Here is a 20,997-nt window from a genome sequence, read left to right as displayed (position 1 = left end):
TTTAAATGATTCTGACTGGTTTCAGCTGTAGTGAATGGGATGATGGCTGAAATGCTGATCTGCACACCAAGAAGCCCTTTGTCACAATCTCTCCAGGCCCAGCAAACATGTCTTTTTACTGTCCATCTTTGAGAGCAAAGCGTGAGAGAGTCTATCCAAGTCAGCCTTCACACAGACGCACTCCATCTGAGCAAGGTTATCCCAGATGAAGAGTGCCACAGCACGTGGGGTTAGCTTTCCATGACCAAAATACCTGAGAGAAAAGCTACTTAAGGTTTTACTTGGTTCCTGGCTTCAGCACGTTCAGTCCTTGGTCACATGATTCGTGTTACTGGGTGGAGTCACCCAGTACCTCATGGCTGTGGCAGTGTGTGGCAAAGTCAGAGACAAGAGCCTGGGTAAGACACGCCCTTCACAGGCAAACCTTAGTCCCCTGCTTCTCCCAACCAGCCCTGCCTTCCCATAGTCGACTCAAATTTTAGATCATCTGAAGGTGAATCCATGGGTTAGGTGAAAACCCTCAAGATCTAATCCTCTCAGAAGACTGTGTCACAGACAGTCCTAGGGGTTTGTTCTGTCCAGTCCGGTTGACAGGCAAGAGTATCATGCCATGTGCCTGTGACTATGAGAATTGACTCTAGAGCTCTGAACAGCATTGCTTTGTGGGGAGCTGACCCCAACATGCACATTTCTACCTGACTTCCCCACAACTCCAGACTCCAGGTAAGTCTATCAGATTACCTATTTGACATTTCCCAGAGACTCTCAGTTTAATATGCCTAAATCAGACCCTAACACACACACCCAAATCAGCCCTTCTCCTACTTTCTCCATCCCAGGAAGACTATGTCTAAATCACTTGAGCCTAAAATCTAGGAGCCATGGGTGACCTATGCTCTTCCCTAGATCTCCATCTTTAGTCTACAAATTCAGAGCCAGCACATTCTTCTAAGCCACTGTCTTCTTCCTCTTGGATACATTTAACTTCACAGTAGAAAGCAAGTTTCTCTCTTACCCTTACTCATCCACAATACCAGGCAAATTTGAGTCCAAATTTCAAAATGAGTCCATTATTCCCCGGAGAATAGAGCTATGTAAGGAAGTCATGCTTTGCTCCCTTAATTCTCTGTACGTCATGTTTGTTTATGATGTGGGGTAGCGATGATTACATGGGTGGAGTACATGAAACATGTACAGTTCCAAACGGTAACGTTACCCATCCGTTTGTTGCTCTCTTGCATTTTGAACAGGGTCGTGCTAAGTGAGCACCTAGATTGATGCTGAACTTGTTACTTCTTCCTCAGCCTCCCTAGGGACTGGGAGGACAGGCGTGTGCACCACGACCAACTCATGGTGTTTTCTATACATTTTATTTTCAGATGCAAGTTTGAAGTTAAGACAGGTCAGCCTTACTTGTAAGCCTTCTGTACAGAGAAGTGACCATAGATCAACAAGCACACAGACTTTCTCTCTAGGGATTTTCAGAGCCTTATATTTTCCACTTCACACAAATGGCCAGCAAGTGCTGGCTCCGCTCGATTATAGAACTGGATCATATTAGAACTGAACAGGTCCATAGAATCTCAGTATACCTAAAGTCACAGGCAAGCAGTGACACAGGGACACTCATGAGAGAGGAGCTTCCTTTTGATTATCCTATGAATCAGCATCCAGTGACACCAGATCCTTAATTCTTAGGAGACAGCAAACACACTTTTTTTTAACATTGCAAAAGAATTCATAAATCTGCCTGCCTCTGTGCTGGGTGGGACCCCATCCTGAAATTACCATTTCTACCACACCTGGGCCTAACCTTGCTGTGTTCCAGGCTGTCCTTGAACTCAGGAATCTGCCTGCCTTTGTAAGTATAAACTAAAAAAAATTAGCTGGGTGGGATCTCCTGTAATCACCATTCCTAAATCTCTTTATCTCCTTCCTTAGTATCTCCTGACAGTTGGCTTACAGCACAGCTACTTTTGTTCCTTTACCTTCATGAAGCCCCTCATAAAATTCATATTGCATCCTGATTTTTTGAGAAATTATGTTTTTGAACCCATATTTTTTTCTTTTTTATTGGATATTTTATTTGTTTACTTACATTTCAAATGTTATCCCCTTTCCTGGCTTTACATCTGGAAACCCCCATATCCCATCCCCCACCCTGCTTCTATGAGGGAGCTCCCCCATCCGCCTACCCACTCCCACCTCCCAGCCCTGGCATTCCCCTACACTGGGGCATCTATTGAGCCTTCATTGGACCAATGACCTCTCCTCTTATTGATGTCCAACAAGGCCATCCTCTGCTACATATGCAGCTGGAGCCATGTGTACTCTTTGGTTGGTGGTTTAGTTCCTGGGAGCTCTGAAGGGTCTGGCTAGTTGATATTGTTATTCTTCCTATGGGGTTGCAAACGCCTTCAGCTCCTTCAGTCCTTTCTCTAGCTCCTCCATTGGGATTCCTGAGCTCAGTCCAATGATTGGCTGTGAGCATCTGCCTCTGTATTTGTCAGGCTCTGGCAGAGCCTCTCAGGAGACAGCTATATCAGGCTCCTGTCAGCAAGCACTTCTTGGCATCTGCAATAGTGTCTGGGTTTGGTGATTGTATATGGGAATGGATACCCAGGTGGGGCAGTCTCTGGATGGCCTTTCCTTCAATCTCTGCTCCACACTTTTTCTCCGTATTTGCTCCCGTGAGTACTTTGTTCTGCCTTCTAAGAAGGAAATGAAGCACCCACACTTTGGTCTTCTTCTTGAGCTTCCTGTGAACCTATTTTTTAGAGTTCTTTTCCACAGCCTGAGGATCCCAGCGCTTACTATGTTGTGACATCTGCCACACCTTTACCTCCTGGACTCAGGCTGTCTCTGATTATCATGGAGTCATTAATGTTAACAGAGAGGACTTTCTATGACTGAGGAATATAAAATATGTGCATTATTATACAAACAAGCTTTATACCCACAGCAGCCTTTGACACTAGTGAAAGCCCACTCCTGCTGGCCCTGTCCCAGGGGCAGGAACCATGTCATTTTATCCCTACCAAGGCCATGCCAGACCTGCCAAGTCTCCTAACAGTGGAGGTGTCTCTGACTCTTTTGCCTGTTCTTGGGACTCTTTCCCTCCTACTGGGTTGTCTCATCCAGCCTTGATGTGAGGGTGTTGCCTAGTCTTACTGTAACTGGTTATGCCATGTTTGTTTGATGTCCCTGGGATGCCTACTCCTTTCTGAAGGGAAATTGAAGAGAAGTGGATCCTGAGGGGAGGGGAGGTAGGAAGGAAGGACTGGGAGGAGAGAAGGGAGGTAAAACTGGTTGGGATATATTATATGAAAGAAGAGTAAATTTTTTTTAAAAAGAATAGAATACCCTTTAGAAGAAATCCTATCACAGCCTAAATGCCTGCTAACCATTTTCTTAGAATAAAGGTGTTGGGGAGCAGAAATCACAAATAAAAGACCTGCTGGTGAAAGATAATCTTTCTATTTTTATCTATTCTTTATTTATTATCTATCTTTAACTGAAACAAAAATACAAAGTGGAGAAATGGCTCAGCAGTAAGAGTACTTGTCACTATTGCAGAGCATGCAGACTCAATTCCCAGCTCACACCCATCCACGACCCCAGCTCCTGAGGATTCATCAGATATACACACGGTGCACATACATGTATGCAAAACATGCATGTACATAAAACTAAATAAATAAATCTAAAAGGACTATGTATGTATTTATAGAAGACTACAGGATGTTTGAAAATGTCTGCATTATGGAATAGCTAAATTGAGAGAGCCAATGGATATTCTTTTCTAGTTTGTTTTAGACTTCTGTGATAAACACCATGACTAAAGACAACTTGAGGAGTCTGATGGCTAATCTTGCTTGTCAACTTGACTATATCTGGAACCAACTAAAACCCAAGCACACCAGTGATGGATTTTCTTGATTGGATCATTTGAGTTGGGAAGACCCACTATATATCTGAATTACTTACAGACAGGGGACCCACTCTAAATTTGAACCATGCCTTCTGGTACCAGCCTACATAAAATAACATGAAAGTAGAAAGCTTTTATTTTTTGCCTGCTTTCCCTCATTCCCAATGGCAAGTTCATCTATCCTGCTGCTGAGGTATTTTCTCACTGGTATTAGAACCCAATTCTTCAGAACTTCATCATATACCAAAGACCAGCTACATACCAAAGACATCCATGTATTGAACAACTACTGTATTCTTGGCCTTTCCATCAGGAGATCACCAGAGTTGAACTAGCTGTTCCACAGCCTGTAAACTAGGTAATCACATTTTTTTTTCACTGAAATATATATGTTTCATTCCATCAATTATGCTCTTTTAGAGAACCCTGACTAACACAGGAAGGAAAGATGTTTCGGCTTATAGCCCATCATGAAAACAAGTCAGGGCAGGAACTCAAGGCAGGAACCTGGAAGCAGAGATTGAAGCAAGAGAGCATGGAGGATTGCTACCTACTGGCTTCTTCTGTGGATTGCTCAGTTTTCTTTCTTATAAACCCCAAACCACATTCCCAGGTATGGCACCACCCACAGCAAGCTAGGTCCTCTTACACCAATCATTAAGAAAATGTCCTCACAGATTTGCCTACAGGCCAATCTGATGGAGGAATCTTCTCAAGTGAAGTTTCTTCCCAGATGGCTCTAGCTTTTGTTAGATTGAAGAAAAATTAACCAGAGTGCATTCTCACTTATATTTTGTGTTCATGGTATGGTAGCATGAGCCCTACAGACTCATATATTTTAACACTCAACTCCCAGTGGGTAGAACTGTTTGGGAAGGATCGGGAGGTGTGACCTTGTTGGAAAGGACGTTACTGAGGTTTTTAGGTTTCTTGTGATTCCCAGCATTCACTCTCTGCCTTATGGTTGCAGATCAGGATGTGAGCTCTTGGGTGTTCTTTTGTTCTGATATCATCGTCTAATCCTCTGAACCATATGCTGGATTAAATGCTTTCTTTTATAAGTTGCCTTGGTCATGGTGTTTGATAACAGCAATAGAAAGTAACTAAGACACGTGGTGAGGACACTTGAAACATACAGTCATTAGTTATAATGTTGTAGAGCAAATCTCTTGAACTTATTGTTCCTGTCTAAGCGAAACTGGACATCTCCCCAATTATTGTCTATTCTCCAGGCCCTGCCAACCACCATTTGCCTCCCTGCTTTTGTGTGCTGGACTATTCTACATATGAGCAAGCTGTTTAGTGTTTGTCTTGCTGAGTGGTTTATTTCACTTGGTACATTCAGTGCCCCTAAATGTATGCATGTTGTCAAAAATGACAAGATTTTCATCCTCTCTCAGGTTGACTACATTCTGCTGTGTATATATACTGTATTTTTTTAAAGATTTAGTCATCTATTGATGGACATTTAAATTGATTACAAACCTTGGTTACATTGAGCAGCCGTAATAAAGAGGAGTGCAGCTGTCTCCAGCATGATGATTTCACTTCTTTTGGATATTTACCCATAAATAAGACATCTCCCTCATTTGGCGGTTCTGTTTACAACGTTGGCTGACCCTCCATAGTGTTCCCATAAGGGCAGTGCTGTTTCATTAGCATCAAAAACATACAAGGTCCCCCTTTCCCATCTTCTCACAAAGAAAATTTATTATTACTGATTTCCTGTTGTTTACTAAACACACGAAGTAGTAGGCAAATGTGGTTAAAAATGAGTAAATCTTCAAATGTAGCATGTGATCAAATTTAGGGACATTTCCCTATAACCTTTTAAGTCTCTCTCCGCGTCTACTTCCCTTCAGACACTGACTCAAACAACGATTCACATCCCTCACATGCAGCAGACTGAATCCATCTTGTCAAACTGGAAACATTAAGATGCCCAGCAACATAAAGTCCAAGCTTCTATGTAGCATCCAGGATCAAAATAAACAGAGATTTTAAAAGGTCAAAGTTTTACAATGTTATCCTGTAACAAGGTCAGCAGGAAGAACATAGTGTCTCGCTGCAGAGGCTGCTGGGTGATGTCATAGGTACTCCTCTCGGTTCAAATGTTTAGTAATAGAGATTTGCTAATAGCTCTGAAGGTTTTCTGTCAGAAACATAAAGAGCAATGATTGACAGCTGTTAAAGTAATAGGCATGGTGGCACATTGACAAATGACCCTGAGGATCAGAGAACACCAGATGCTCTAAAGAGCATAGAGTTGCCCAAGATTCTCAAGTGACCAACTTCCTATGGCCGTTGCACATTCTCTTTCCCATCGTTGCTCAGTAGTGAAAACTCACATGAGTTCAGGTGCTAATGTATCAATTTGAGAAGTGAAATAAATGGGTGGAGAAGGGACTTGCCCCAAGTTTTACTCTGGTAATCAGCAGAAGTAGACCAAGAGGAAAGGCTGACATCTGAGCCAAACAGGAAACCCTCAGTTAACAAGGAACCCTCAGTTTCTGGGCAATGCAATCTTAAGAACTTTCCTACCAGATTTACTTTAAGATACAGAATTTTAATGCAGGCTGAAATTTGTGCCTCATGCCTAGAAATTCAGCACTTGGGAGGCTGAAGCAGGAGGATCTTCAATTACAGGATAATTTGCTCTATTTAGTGAGCTCCAGGTTACATACACTGTGAGACCCTTTCTCAAGCAGCAACAATAAAAGCAGAATCAAAATCCCAGCACACGGGAGGCAGAGGCAGGCGGATTTCTGAGTTCGAGGCCAGCCTGGTCTACAGAGTGAGTTCCAGGACAGCCAGGGCTACACAGAGAAACCCTGTCTCGAAAAACAAAACAAAACAAAACAAAACAAAACAAAACAAAACAAAACAAGCAGGATCAAGAACTGAAGCACTCACTGATCGTGGTGGCATATGTAACCCCAGGTTCTCAAGAGGCTGATGATTTCCAAGGTAATGAACAGTCTGGGAAATGTGTCAAGATTCTGTTTCAGAATAAAATTTAAAGGGGCTGTGGGTGTAGCTCAGGTTCATTCTGCCCTTCCCCTCAAGAAAGGAGTTTCATTTATACGCCTCATACTTTTTCAGCTACTTTAATATACTACATAATTATAAAGCACATGTCAAAACAAACACATTATTTTTGCTTTTCAATGAATATTCTTTTACCTTAAAAACAGCCTGCATTTGGGAGACCACTGCAGAAGTAATGTTCCATTTTTAGATGTTATAGATGGAAAACAATAATAAACAGTCTGGGGCTCTAATGGTCAAGAGACAGAAGCAGGAGGAGAATATGAAGCCTGAGGCCAGCCTGAGCTATATACCAGGTAGCAAGACTCATAGCACATCTCAAAAAAACGAACAAAACCAAACCATACAAACCAATCAACATGAAACAAGAAAGATACCTGAACATAATCAAAAACTAAATAAGACATTAAAAAATATTTACTAACCCAGAAACATCTGAGTTGATACTTGAAAGATAATCTAGATTTTCATACATGAGCAAAATAAAATAAAAACTTTCCATGTTGGAAAAATGTTTGGCGTATCACCAAAGGTAACACAAACCTATCATTTGATCTAGAAATTCTTATAGGTACATTTGATCTAGAAATTCTTATAGGTACATATACCTATAAGAAATGTATAGAGAAAATCTTTGTGCTGTATGGTTGCATCACTTGTCAATTAAAAAAAAAAACCTATGGCCTATAGGAAAGGGTGGAATAGAAGGCAGGACATGTGGTAGGCAGAAAGGATTCTGGGCTAGAGTCAAGTGCAGAGAATTAGCCTGGGAACATGGAGAAGGTCAGAAACATGGGAGCTGAGCAGAGGTAAGCAGCCACATGGCAGAACTTAGACTAGATAGGATATTACGCTATGATCTAATTGGGAAACAACCAAAGCTTATGGCATAGGTGTTTGCAAATACTTTTTGAGTTTCAGAATTGTTTTTCTGAGACCTTGGGCCAGGAGAAAAAAAAAACTCATTTTTTAAAAAAAGGAGATAGGGTGTTCAACAAAACTTGCACTTGAGAGTCATCACAGACAAAAAAGTGGAAATATTCCAAATGTCTACCAACCAATGAATACATAAACAAAGGGTCCTGTAACCATACTGTAAAATAGAGCTTAGCCATAATTAGAAATGAATGCCATCATGAATGAGCCAAGAAATAGAAGTCAGACACAAAAGACAATTCTCAGTCATAAGTTGTATCAGGACCCCTGACAATGGGCAAAGAGACACTTTGTGGGGTTGCTCTTATATCAGACAGGGGCAGAGCAGGTGGCAGTCCTTTGTTCTCCTAACTTGATGTCTGGCTTGGTGGCCTAAGCTGTTTTATGCCTAGAACACCTAAGAAAAAAAACAAAAAACAAAACAAAACAAAAAAAAAACCAAATCAAATCAAATCCAGGCAGCATAGTAGAGAAGGAGGAAGACAGACAGATACTTGTATTGCATTCTGCTATGCCACGCAGTGTGTGTTCCCACAGACCTCTCAGACGGGCCATAGCACACACCCCACCTACCACCACACAGTGCAGCGTGAGAAGAGGAAGACAGACAGAGACCTGCAGACCTGCATGCCACCCGAAGGCCTGCCCTCCAGCACGAGGCCCAGGCGGGCTGTAGACATCCGCTTGCCACCACACCAAGCAGCACAAAGGATGTCACGCCAGCCCGTGGGCAGCCTGCAGCAGGAGCCACCACAATGTGTGAGTATGTGGTGGCCAGATGAGAGAGAAAGGGAGGAAGAGTACATTGAGCATCATGAAGAGAGATGAAACTGGAGACTTGAGGGTGGAGAGGAGTAGCCAGTTGTGAGTAGCCATCCCTGCCACCTGGGGCCATTGGTGAAGTCCTAGCACAAGCTGCCCCACTAAGTGCCATGTCTGGGTCCTTGGCTCCACAACAGCAGGTTTCAGTGTCAATGTCCACAGCTCATATTACCACTAGAAAACATGGAGACATCCTGTTCATGGCAGCTGCTGGGGACCAGTGGGTGTCCAGGGGCTCGGCAGAACTGGTCCTGCCCCTCACTTGCTGCAGCACTCTGGAAGGTTGGCCCATCTCTCACCCTTGGCAGCACTCGGAGCCTATACCTCATCCAGGCAGTGGAGCTGGACCTGATGATGAGGTGTGGGTGAGCCAGCCCTGGTGTCTGAGAGCCCTGGGTCCTGTTCCTTGATGGCTGCAGCACTCGGGAGATCAGGCCCTGAACCTCACCTGGGCAGCACAGTAGGGCTGTCCCTGGTTGATGGGACAGAGATGAACCTGTCTGAGGGCAGGAGAGCAGGAGAAATGAGCCTGCCTCCTGTCAGTGATGGCACTGGGTGACCGAGCCAGAGCAGTGCTGGAGAACTTGCTCTGGTGGTGTGGATAAGGGAGCACCAATGCACTGAGAAGATCAGCTACCACCTATGCCCAGATCCAGGGCTCTGAGTTGGGGCATCGTGATACCTACATCATCTGCATACAGTTGGGACTTGTGAAAGGGCCAGTCCAGAGCTGCAACATCTCCACAGCAGAGCAGCAATGGGATGACCCAGAAGAGTCCTGGTGAGGATTCGATATCGATGGTGTCACAGAAGCCAGAGATCTTGAGCCAGACTCATTGCAATGAACATTTGCAAGTGAAGACAAATGGACAGAGGGATACACTGTGAGACACACTGTGACACACTACAGCTTTCACGGCGAGTTGTTTTCTATGCCTTGTCTTTTGTTTTGTCAGTGGTGGCGTGTATGTGTTTTATTTGTAGGGAGGGGGGGATGTTGTAAGGGTAAAGGGTGGGCATGAGGCCACAGGGAGATGACTGGGACTGGGGTGCAAGATGTGAAACTCATGAAGAATCAATAAAAAGTCTTTTAAAAATTAAATGAAATGATTGAAATCCCACCCACCACCCCCCCCAAAGTATTTATATAAACTGTCCAAAAGAGATGAATCCAGAGAGACCGAGTAGATTGGCAGATCTTAGAATGGAGGAGAGAGGCAAGGAGCTGATTAAAGGGTAACAGATTTACTTCTGAGGTGAGGCAAGTGTCCCAAAGCAACCTCAGTAGCGGCCACGAAGGTTCATGGGCTGGTACAAGAAACACGAGTCAAACGGTGTCTGAATCTTATATTGCTCTCAGCAATGCTAGTTTTTTGTATTGAAATCGCAAGAAATGTCCCTCTCACTTCAAGAAAACCTAAGGAAGACTAGAGAGAGCTGGCGGATCACCAACTGCAAGGCTACAGATGTCCCAGGGTGGTGGGAGAAGGCAGGAAAGAGAAGCAGAGTGTATAAAAGGGAGGGTGAATACGTGCACCTAAAATAGCACACAGAAGGAGGGGAAGTAAAAGTGGAAAAACCACAGCAGCACTGTCTAGAGAGGGGAAAAAAAAAAGGATGGTAAAGAAGACTTCATTAATAGATAGCTTCTGGACGCCTATCACAGACCCTGTCCCTCGAGCACCCCCACACGCTCACACATGTACCCTGTCTTTCAAACAGCACTACAGGAATGACCTGGTTTACAAGGCCCTGATGCTAAGCACCGGGGTGCGTTTGGCTAGGTGCCTATCTTTTAGAAGTACGCACAGAAAGACTTAGAAGTAACAATTTCTCACATTGCTTTCAGATAGTGCCAGAAGGGATGGATGTGGACGAGAGACTTTGTTAACCACACTGGAACTGCTGGAGTTGGTAGAAGACAGAGCTATTTGTTACACTACTCTTTTTACTTTTAAGTGGAGAATTTCCACCCAATTTTAATTAAATTGTTGAATTTTCTTATAAGTAAAATTATAAGACTCTCAACATGCCCTACACATATGACCTATGACCTCTCTGACCTCCCTATCCTACCTGGAGCACACTTGCCCTCCATCACTTCAGTGGCTGGGTCTTTATGAGAATGGACCCATTACCTTCCAGTCACCCAGGGGTGTGCTATCCCATTTCCCATCCACTTTTTCTGGATAGGAGTTTTCTTCTGAAGTCATTTTCATCAACTCATAGCTGACACTTAAACAGCATTTAGTTTGCACCTTAAACTGTTCTAAATTTTCTACACACACACACACACACACACACACACACACAGACAGACACACACACACTAATTAGGGCACAATCTTTCAATAGATTTCAGATTATTACCAAGTAAGCCAATCCATAATAAAAATAAACTCTCTTGCTTTCCAAATCGCAGCAAAGAGGCCAGAGGACGAGGGTAAGATGAAGCCTGTTAAAAGTGAAGATGACTACGAAGTCTTGGTACAGGAACAAACCCAGACATTCTCTACTGAAGGATCCAGAAATGTGGACACTTGAACTGAAATTAACTTGTGTTCCAAAAGGGGGAAGGGGGGAAAGAAAAGGCAAATGGGATGGGAACCAGCCCAGACCTCCAAACCATCAGAAAAAAAAACTATTTCTTTATCTTCACAGCATACCAGGAGGTGTTAACAAGACTGTCTCTTGGGAAAGGCACACACAGCTTGGAAAGCTAATTTAATGGGTAGACCAGGCCAACTAATAGAACCCTTAATTCCTCAGACACTAATCTTTCTCCAGACTAACAGTACCTACCACTGTGCTGTCCTAGCTACGGGGTTACTTAAATCTCCGAGAGACTTTAAAATGAGAAGGAATAACCAAAAGCTTGTATAAGGTTTTCATTGTTTTTCTTTTTTTTCAGGTTACAGGACAATTTAGATCCTTTGCTAACTGAGCCATGTTTCTGTTTTTAAATAGTTCATGTCTCCCTAAGCCAACCCAAAAGCTGTCTATTGAAAACTAATCTCCAGACGAAGAAAGAGTAGAGAAAGATGCTGCATATATATTCAGGGGCCATATGTTGTCAGACTCACTAGAGTGTGTTGCAATAAAAAAGGGATGAAGAACATAAGAAGGAAAAACAGCCCTACTACAAGTTTCAGCCCTTGACATCAACTAGAAAAAAAGCACCTGCTCACACCTTGGACTTCCAACTTCTTCCAGCTGCAACAACAACAATAACACACATACACACACACCTTGGAGGTTAATGTGCATTTATAATAAATAAATATTATTATAAATAATAAATATAAACCCAAAAGGTCCAATCTTGAGAGAGAGAGGGAGAGAGAGAGAGGGAGGGAGGAAAAGAGAGAGAGAGAGAATGATTTTCAGTCCCAAGTACTGGGTGAGTCAGGTTCTTTTGGGTGGTTTCATGTTCTATTCAGTTACCGCGTTACCCAGATGCCACATGACAAAACCACCAAATCTGAAACCTCCTTTCCCCCTAAGAAGTGGTTTTTCTTCTCGGTTCATACTTCATGTTCTGGTAAACACAGAGCATCCACTCAATATGGGAATATCATCACTTCTTCATGGATCAGAAAACTGAAACCCACTGAAGGGTGGGGGGAAGAAGCTAATGGGCAGTGACTCTGGAGAATCTTAGCCTGGAAACACGTGCTCCAGAGTCTCCATTCTCAACCCCCAGGCCACCTCTGCCTATGGGATAAAGCCTAGCACAGCACACGAGAGCACATACAGGCACGCACACATTTCCCAGTCAGGGAATTTTATGATAGTGATAAGATACTTATGAGCTCTGTGACCTTGGCCAAGGCACAGAATCTCTCTGTGCTTCATTTTAACTTCCAGTCTGCTGTGGGAACTTACTGCATTGTTGCATGTGTGCCTCCGTCCGGCACACGGCGTTCTCTAAAAGTTAACTTTGCTATTACTGCCATCATTGTTGCAGAGTGGGTCCCGGATCACCAGGAGACGGATGTTAGGGAGCCCTTGATCTATTCCTCATCCTCTAAGTCTCCCTTCAGTTCCTCTTAACTAAAATGTACAAACCAGCCAGAGATCATTTGTAATGTAATGGGACTGACAGGCACCCATGTGGCTCAGGTTTATTCCAGAGAGAATAAATGGTTCTTTAAGAAGAACTGCTTAGATGTCAACAGTCGCACAGTCAACCATGCCAATCTCTACATTAGACTTATGAATCTATTTTTAGTGACAAGGGAAACTATTCAAATTAATCTGTTGCGTTATGTGTGTGCATTCAGATGAACCCGGGCATGGGCCGGTAGGCTGCTGTCACTCTTTAACCTTTGACTTAGCTTCCTACCATCAAAAGAAGTTCTTTCTACTTGAATACTTGCCTATCACTCCTACAGACTCCTGCCTGTGTGAAAACAAACAAACAAGGGGGCTGGAGAAATGGTTCAGTAGTTAAGAGCATGTGTTGTTCTTGCAGAGGTCACAAGTTCAAGTCCTGGCACCCACCTGGTGGCGCACAGTCATCTATCGCTGGAGGATCTGAGGCCTTCTTGTGATCTCCTTAGGCACCAGACACACACATGGTACACAGACATACATGCAGACAAAACACGAATACATAAAATAAAATAAATCTAATTTTAAAATCATGCAAGATTACAGAACGAAACTCATCGTGTCTAAGCCTTCGTTCTGTAAAACTCAAATTCCATCAACGTTCCTCGTACCCCTTCCTCAACTCTATACAGATTCTGAAGAAATGAATGAGAAGACACAGTTCCTTTTTGTTGTTATTGTCGGTTTTTTTTTTTTTTTTTTTTTTTTTTTTTTTTTTTTTTTGATACAGGGTTTCTCTGCATAGCCCTGGCTGTCCTGGAACTCACGTTGTAGACCAGGCTGGCCTCGAACTCAGAAATCCGCCTGCCTCTGCCTCCCAAGTGCTGGGATTAAAGGTGTGCACCACCACTGCAGGCAACACAGTTCCTATTATCTAATAATAAAAGATTTTGAGGAGCAGGGTCAGGTGGCACGGCAAAGAGGAACTGAGAGCTGGGGGTGGGGGGAATGAAGAAACAGACGTGCTTTGACCCTTGCCACACGGAATTATGAAAAGACCAAGCTTGCATGGAGCATCTGCTGGCCACTGCAGACAGGAGCTGTGGCCACAGTGCTGGTCACTTTCTTGTAAAGGCCACACGTAAGGCTTTCCCAGGATACCTCTGTCCCTTCAGTTCATTAATCTTTCTAACTCTCAGGGGAACGGAACCTGTGTTCTCCCCTCTCACCAAGGGAACTGGGGTCATGGAGGTGCCTTGACGACTATTTGGACTTGGGACTTGTCTAAGAAATCCCAAGTTTACTAACTGGGCCCCAAACCTTTGCTCTCTCGAACCACAACTTCAACTGAAGATCTAGCACTTGGCAGTGTAACTTGCCATAGGGGCACCTCCAGAATACATGGGGAGGTATATTGTTTTGTTTGCTTGGTTTTGGTTTGTTTGATTTTGTTTTCTGAGCCTTCGTTCTCATTTAGAGTAATATCCCTTTTCAAGCATTCTCTCTTCCACGGGCAAATCCCTCACCGGGTCAGGGAATTGCTTCAATTCCAGGTCAGCAGGTAGACGGACTTCAGGTGGAGTGTGCTTGCTTACATTGGCGAAACGTTTTTCAGCTACCTTGACAAGTCCAGGGCAGTTGGATATGAGGATGGGGTTCTCAAGGTTCATGCCTTTGAGGAACTGAGAAGAGCCAGGGGACCGCCTGGGTTCGTCTCTGTCCTGCCGCAATGAGGATGCCTGGCTACCTCTCCTGGCCCTTGTTTTGTAAAGTCACACCGCAAAAGTCCTCTTCTCTCCAGAGACAACTTCCCACAGCTCCCAAGCAACCATGACACTGTCCTGAGCGCCTCCAGGAACATGGGTCACCCTAAGTCATCTCTCCCTAGCCCAGGGCTTCTCATCTGCACTGTGCCTTGCTTCCTGCAGGCAGGCCAGTAGGGCTCGCCAGCGCTGCTTCAGGACACCTTCAGGGGTCACTGCCTTGAGGACAGGCAGCTAGGACAGGGATGCAGCCAGGACGCTGCGGGGACGCCAGTTATCTTTGCTTCCCTCCGCCCGCGACACTCGTGATCTGAAAAGCTCGGGGAAAGCGAAGCCTGAGACTGCGAGAACGCGGAGACACGGGGACGCGCTCCCGAGTGGGCGCCTTTAGACCCACGCCTCACGGACACACTCTGCCCTCGGACGCCACCGACCCGCCAACCCTGGGTGTAATAAACACGAAAAACAAACTTGGCACAAATGAGCTCCCCGCCCCCAACTCCCAAGCTGCGGCTCCCCCCACCTCCCAACTCGGATGTGTAGGAGCTCAAGTCAGAGAACCTCGCGGGGACCGCGACTTACCTACGCCTCCTGGCCGTTTTATCCACCAAATAGCCACCTTGCCCCGTGGCAGCGACAGGTTCGGATCACCTCCTCCGTGTGCCAACAGCTCCGAGGTTCTGATGGTGCAGAGAGAAGCTGCCAACGAATACAGAAAGTTTTCACCAATAGAAACCGAAGTTCTCTCGACTTCGAACGTGCAACTGCCCTCAGCTCCTCTAGGTGGCGCACGGTGCTCTTTGGGGAAAGAACTGGGACTCTTAATCCTGCACACAGCTCCAGCATCCCAAGTCATCTCTGCTAAAATTGGGAAATGGATCCCTGCTTCGCCTACAGGGCTCCGTTCTCAAAACCTACTTCCATCGCTTTTGACGGTCCCTTGGTTTTGTTCATTGACTTGTCCAGGTCGTGGAGCAAATACAATGATATTTTGGATTATTTGTTTAACATCTCTGAAACACCTTCAGTCCCTGGGGCATCCTAGTTTGGATGGTTTAAACTTAACTAGTTGTTGCCTCTTCGGAGTAAGTTAGAAAACAATAAGACAAAGTCAGCTGAATACTAGCTGTCCATCATTGTCTTCCCCTTCCCGTGTGGCCGGTTTACTTGGGGGTTACACTGGGTTAGACCTGGAAAGATCCTGAGTTATCTGACCACCCTCTGGGAAAACCTGACATTAAAAGGTCAGAAAGAGGAGCTGGTGTGGAAGCAGAAGGATTGAAACTTTGATGCCAACAAAAGCTACATGGCAAGACTATTTCAAGACAAGTTAATAGACAAACAGTGCAAGTTAGTGCTAATGCTGTTGCTCGGCTGCTGAGCTTGCTTCCTTTTCTGTTTAAGTATCCTTGAAGCCACCCCTGATGGAAACAAATCATCTGTTTCAAAGCTAAGGGATATGTGGCTTACAGTGTTGTATAACTCATCTGAGGTCCCATAGCTAGATAGCACAGTCAGACTTGTTAAGGTAGGTGTATCTGGCAGGAGATCTTATATCCAATTTCTTTCTTTTTTTTTAAGATTTATTTATTTATTATATATAAGTACACTGTAGCTATCCTCAGATACTCCATAAGAGGGTGTCAGATCTCATTACGGATGGTTGTGAGCCACCATGTGGTTGTTGGGATTTGAACTCAGGACCTTCTCGACAGCCCTTATATCCAATTTCTATGAAGCATCAAATAAGCCGACAAATTATGAAAAGGGGACTATGTGAGAAACTTGATTCAGGAATATCTAAAAGGAGAGAAATCAGAGCACAGGACATGGAGAAAGAATCTTACAGTGAATGTCATGCTGAGCACATTAAAGTTTGAATCTGGGGCCTGGAGAGATGGCTCATCAGTTAAAAGCACTGACTGCTCTTTCAGAGGTCCTGAGTTCGAATCCCACAACCACATGGTGGCTCACAGCCATCTGTAATGAGATCTGATGTCCTCTTCTGGTGTGTCTGAAGACAGCTACAGTATATGAACTGGGCTTCCTTATATATAGTAAATAATAAAGAAATCTGAAAGTTTGAATCTGAGATGTCCCCTACAGGTTTTGTTTGTTTGTTTTTAAGATTGTTCCCCAATAGCTGGTGATATTTTGGGAGACCCTGGAACCTTTAGGAGTAGAGCTGAGCTGGTGGAAGTAGGTCACTAAAAGTGGGACTTTCATGTTTATAGCCCAGCCCCAATCCCACAACTTTCTGCTTCCTGCTCTGCTCCTATGTGAACAAGACTTTGCCTCCACCACCCACTCCAACAGATGGATGGAACCTGCCATTCTGACCTCCCACGATTGAAATCCATCTGTACTGGCTAGTTTTGTGTCAACTTGACACAGCTGGAGTTATCACAGAAAAAGGAGCTTCAGTTGAGGAAATGCCTCCACGAGATCCAACTGTAAGGCATTTTCTCAATTAGTGATCAAGGGGGAAAGGCCCCTTGTGGGTGGGACCATCTCTGGGCTGGTAATCTTGGTTCTATAAGAGAGCAGGCTGAGCAAGCCAGTAAAAAACATCCCTCCATGGCCTCTGCATCAGCTCCTGCTTTCTGACCTGCTTGAGTTCCAGTCCTGCATCCTTTGGTGATCAACAGCAGTATGGAAATGTAAGCCGAATAAACCCTTTCCTCCCCAACTTGCTTCTTGGTCATGATGTTTGTGCAGGAATAGAAACCCTGACTAAGACAAATTGGTACCAGCATAGTGGGGTATTCCTGTGACAACATGACCATGTTTTGGAGAGGACTGTGGAAGGACTTTGGAACTTTGGGCTAGAAGATCCATTCGGTGTTAAGTGCTCTGTCAGACATTGTGTAGGAGGTTGGAAGAAAATGTTGAAAACAGTGCAGACGTTGGAGGCCTGGCTTGTGAAATTTCAGAGGGAACATTAAAGACTCTTTTCAGGGCCATACTTATTTTGGATTGTGAAGATTCTGTGGTTCTGGCTAGTTGGGGCTGAAGAATCAGCTATGATTAACAAGATACCAGAACTACTAAAGCAAAACCTTGGCATTACTGGGACTATTGATACTGGTTAGCTGGAGCTAAGAAATTAGCGGTGATTAAGAAGAGATCAGCATCACTGAGGTGACGTCTTCTTGGATGTGTTTTCTGAGAGCATAGAGGCTGTGTTCCAGAGATAGCCAAAGTTGTTACCTTGTGCTGTGGCTGGACTTGGTAATGTGTAAGAGTCACCCAGGTGGTACTGGTTTTGAAGGCATGAAGGGGTCACGCAGAGCAGCTGAGGCTCAGCACTGTGAGAGGCCGTGGAAGGCCATTGGTGAAGGTGCGGCCTCAGTTGCAAATGATGGCCCAGGACTGAAGGGATCATGCAAAGGATTTGAGGCTTGGGACCATGAATAGAGCCTATGAGAGGCTGTTGTTGAAGCCAAGTTACAGTGGAAGACAGCAGCATTTCAGAGATGCCAGTATCATGAGAAGACCACCAAGAATAGCAGCAGCAGTGGAGTACAGGCAGCTGGAGCCTAGAAGACAAGCCATGTGCTACAAAGGGCATGGCTGGAGAAGTGACCTAAGCCCTTGGAGGAGCCCAGAAGATCGTGAGTTGGATCCCAGACATTGTACAGTTGGAGTTTAATTTTTGCTTTTGATTGTAACTGTGCTCTGATATTTTTCCCTCTTGAAGGAAGAAAATATTTTAGTGGATTCCACAGTTAAGAGACTTTTAATTGTAAAAAGACTTTGGATTTTAAAAAATATTAGACATTTTAAAGGGATTGACTTTTAATATGTAAAGACTGTGGGAGTTTTAAAGTTGTTTAGATCTTGGGGATGAATAAGAAATTAAGGGTTGAGGCTTACTAGTGATGTGTTTGTGTGTCAAGTTGACAAGGGGTCAATTGTACTGGCTAGTTTTGTGTCAACTTGACACAGCTGGAGTTATCACAGAAAAAGGAGCCTCAGTTGAGGAAATGCCTCCACGAGATCCAACTGTAAGGCATTTTCTCAATTAGTGATCAAGGGGGAAAGGCCCCTTGTGGGTGGGACCATCTCTGGGCTGGTAATCTTGGTTCTATAAGAGAGCAGGCTGAGCAAGCCAGTAAAAAACATCCCTCCATGGCCTCTGCATCAGCTCCTGCTCCCTGACCTGCTTGAGTTCCAGTTCTGACTTCTTTCAGTGATGAACAGCAATGTGGAAATGTAAGCTGAATAAACCCTTTCCTCCCCAACTTGCTTCTTGGTCATGATGTTTTGTCCGGGAATAGAAACCCTGACTAAGACACCATCTAAAGCTATGAATCTTTCTGCCCTACATTAACTCTGCTAGGTATTGGGCCACAGAGACACTACTAATCAAGGAGCTCTGGGAGATGGGAGTGAGGCTCAGTAGTAGGGATGTGTGTCCTGAGTTCAGTCCTCAGCACTGGGAGAACACAACATCCAGATGGCAAACTAAAAGATGTCCTAGTTAAGAAAAATATCCTTGGCCTGGGGGTATATAGGTTAGTGGCAGATTGCTGGAATGTGTAAGGTCCTAGATCTGACCCACAGTTCCTGATAGGGACCAGGAGGATGAAGAGGAAGAGAAGGAAGAGAAGGAGGAAGAGGTAAGGAGGGGGGAGAGGAGAAAAAATGTTTTAAAAACAAAAAAGAATTTTCTTTTAGGTGACTAGGAATTATTATAGGAGTTTACACATGCATACACATATACACTCACAGGTGTGTGTGCGCACACACACATCATGTTGTGATGACCATACATTTATTTTTGTTGCTACTTTGTAACCGTAACTTTACTAGTTATGAATTTTAACATAAATATGTGGTATATAATCCCTGTGACCTACCCCTGAAAGGGTCAGGACCCACAGGTTGAGAACCAGTGCTCTAAAAGTTTGCCAAGTCCAGTGGATGACTGTGAGCATCCACTTCTGTATTTGTAAGGCTCTGGAAAGGCCTCTCAGGAGACAGCTATATCAGGCTCCTGTCAGCAAGCGCTTGTTGGCATGCACAATAGTGTCTGGGTTTGGTGGTTGTTTATGGGATGGATCCCCAGGTGGGGCAGTCTCTGGATGGCCTTCCCAAACATTACCTATATGGACTGGGCTTCCTGAGGCTGCCTAAGTGATTGGATAGCTCTCAGTCACCAATTACTACAACTGAGCATTGCCCTGGGGAAGCATAGGCCCGCCTGGTTTTTCCCTGGCCTGGAGAAGGCCAATAGCAAGGAGGTCATAGTACTCTCCAAAACCAAGACTGGCATGTGAGACATGAATGTCAGGGACAGTTTAGCACTTCAGCCAGCCAGCACTGGATGAACACAACACACACACACACACACACACACACACACACACAGCTGCCTTGTAACCAGAACATCTTTGTCGCAAGAGAGTAAGAGCCTGGCAGCTGCCTGGCAAAACCTAGCCAGGCTTCACAAGAAGCCATTGTGCTGTAAGCAGAGATTTGACCCCTGTATCTGAACTCAGCTGATGGAGTCAGCAAAGGAGAAACCAGTCTGTACAAAACAGGAAGGAAGGGAGATGAACCAAACTCCAAAATAAGCCACCAGATGGAGCCTGATGGTACTGCCCCCACGCACGAGTCGAGGGAGGGAGGGGGGGAGGGAGGGAGGGAGGGGGGATGACCCTGCACAGGAGAGACACCACGATGTGTGTGCAGAGAGACAAGACCGATAAGGGAGGTGATGTGCACATGCTCTGCTTCTTCTCTTCCTGCCAGCCCGGCTTCAACAGTCATTACCTACAAAGGGACAGATTCATGTTTTCATTTACACAAGAAACCTAGAACAAATCCATAGAGACAGAAAAAACAAAAGCCACCAGAGGGGATGGGAATGGCTGATGGGGAGTTACAATTCAGTGAGTGTAAAATTTTGGTTTAGGATGATAAAAATGTGAGACTGGATTGTAATAGTGGCTTCCAGTGCTGTGAATGGAAATGACATGACTAAAGAAAGTTGGAATAGGGTGTGCTATGTGCATTTCACCATAAAGAAAACATACATGCTCACATACGTATTAAAACTCCTTTGGACTGAAAGTCCAAGGAAACGGAGTGTGCCTGAGAACCCCTCGAGCCTTTTCCCTTGAGTTTTAACAAATCTTGCATAATTTGCTTCCTGTTAGAGGCACCAGAGCCACACCTCTGAGTTGTTACACTCCCCCATCAGGAAGGAGAGTGGTCTGAACCTTTTGGGGTTTGTTTTGCTTGTTTCGAGACAGGGTTTCACTCTACCAAGGAGGCCTTGACCTCTTGGGCTCATAAATCCTCCCTCCTGAGCCCCCTTAGTAGGTAGAACTAAAGGCACACACCACACCCCTAGCCTGTCTGTCACTGCTCTGTGCACTTCACCTGCTGCTAAGTGGCTTGGAGCACAAGAGAGCATGCTCAGAGACAGCCCACCTT

General features: G+C 44.7%; 1 protein-coding gene and 1 non-coding gene across 5 annotated transcripts in view; one reads left to right on the top strand and one right to left on the bottom strand.

The window, feature by feature from the left end:
• The window catches only part of Rubcnl (RUN and cysteine rich domain containing beclin 1 interacting protein like), a 36,551-nt gene extending 21,236 nt beyond the window's left edge, over nt 1-15,315 (bottom strand). Inside the window, exons 1-2 of one of the 4 annotated variants that reach the window (XM_011245078.3) lie at nt 15,136-15,309; nt 13,241-13,294 (exon numbers count right to left, since the gene is read on the bottom strand). The gene's annotated coding sequence lies outside the window, so the exon portion shown is untranslated. Of the gene's footprint in view, nt 1-13,240; nt 13,295-15,135 lie in introns of all 4 variants that reach the window. The other 3 variants (XM_030247841.1, NM_198642.2, NM_001374214.1) reach the window with 3 other exon arrangements.
• On the top strand, nt 8,178-8,316 carry LOC115488416. The gene has a single exon (XR_003951275.1). It is a non-coding gene; the product is annotated as a small nucleolar RNA SNORA48 (small nucleolar RNA).
• Nucleotides 15,316-20,997: the final 5,682 nt, after the last annotated feature.

The sequence above is a fragment of the Mus musculus genome, chromosome 14 (assembly GCF_000001635.26).
Source record: "Mus musculus strain C57BL/6J chromosome 14, GRCm38.p6 C57BL/6J".
In the NCBI taxonomy this organism is placed as follows: Eukaryota; Metazoa; Chordata; class Mammalia; order Rodentia; family Muridae; genus Mus; species Mus musculus.
Note: the sequence above shows the minus strand (reverse complement) of the source record. Positions and strands in the feature narration are given on the sequence as shown.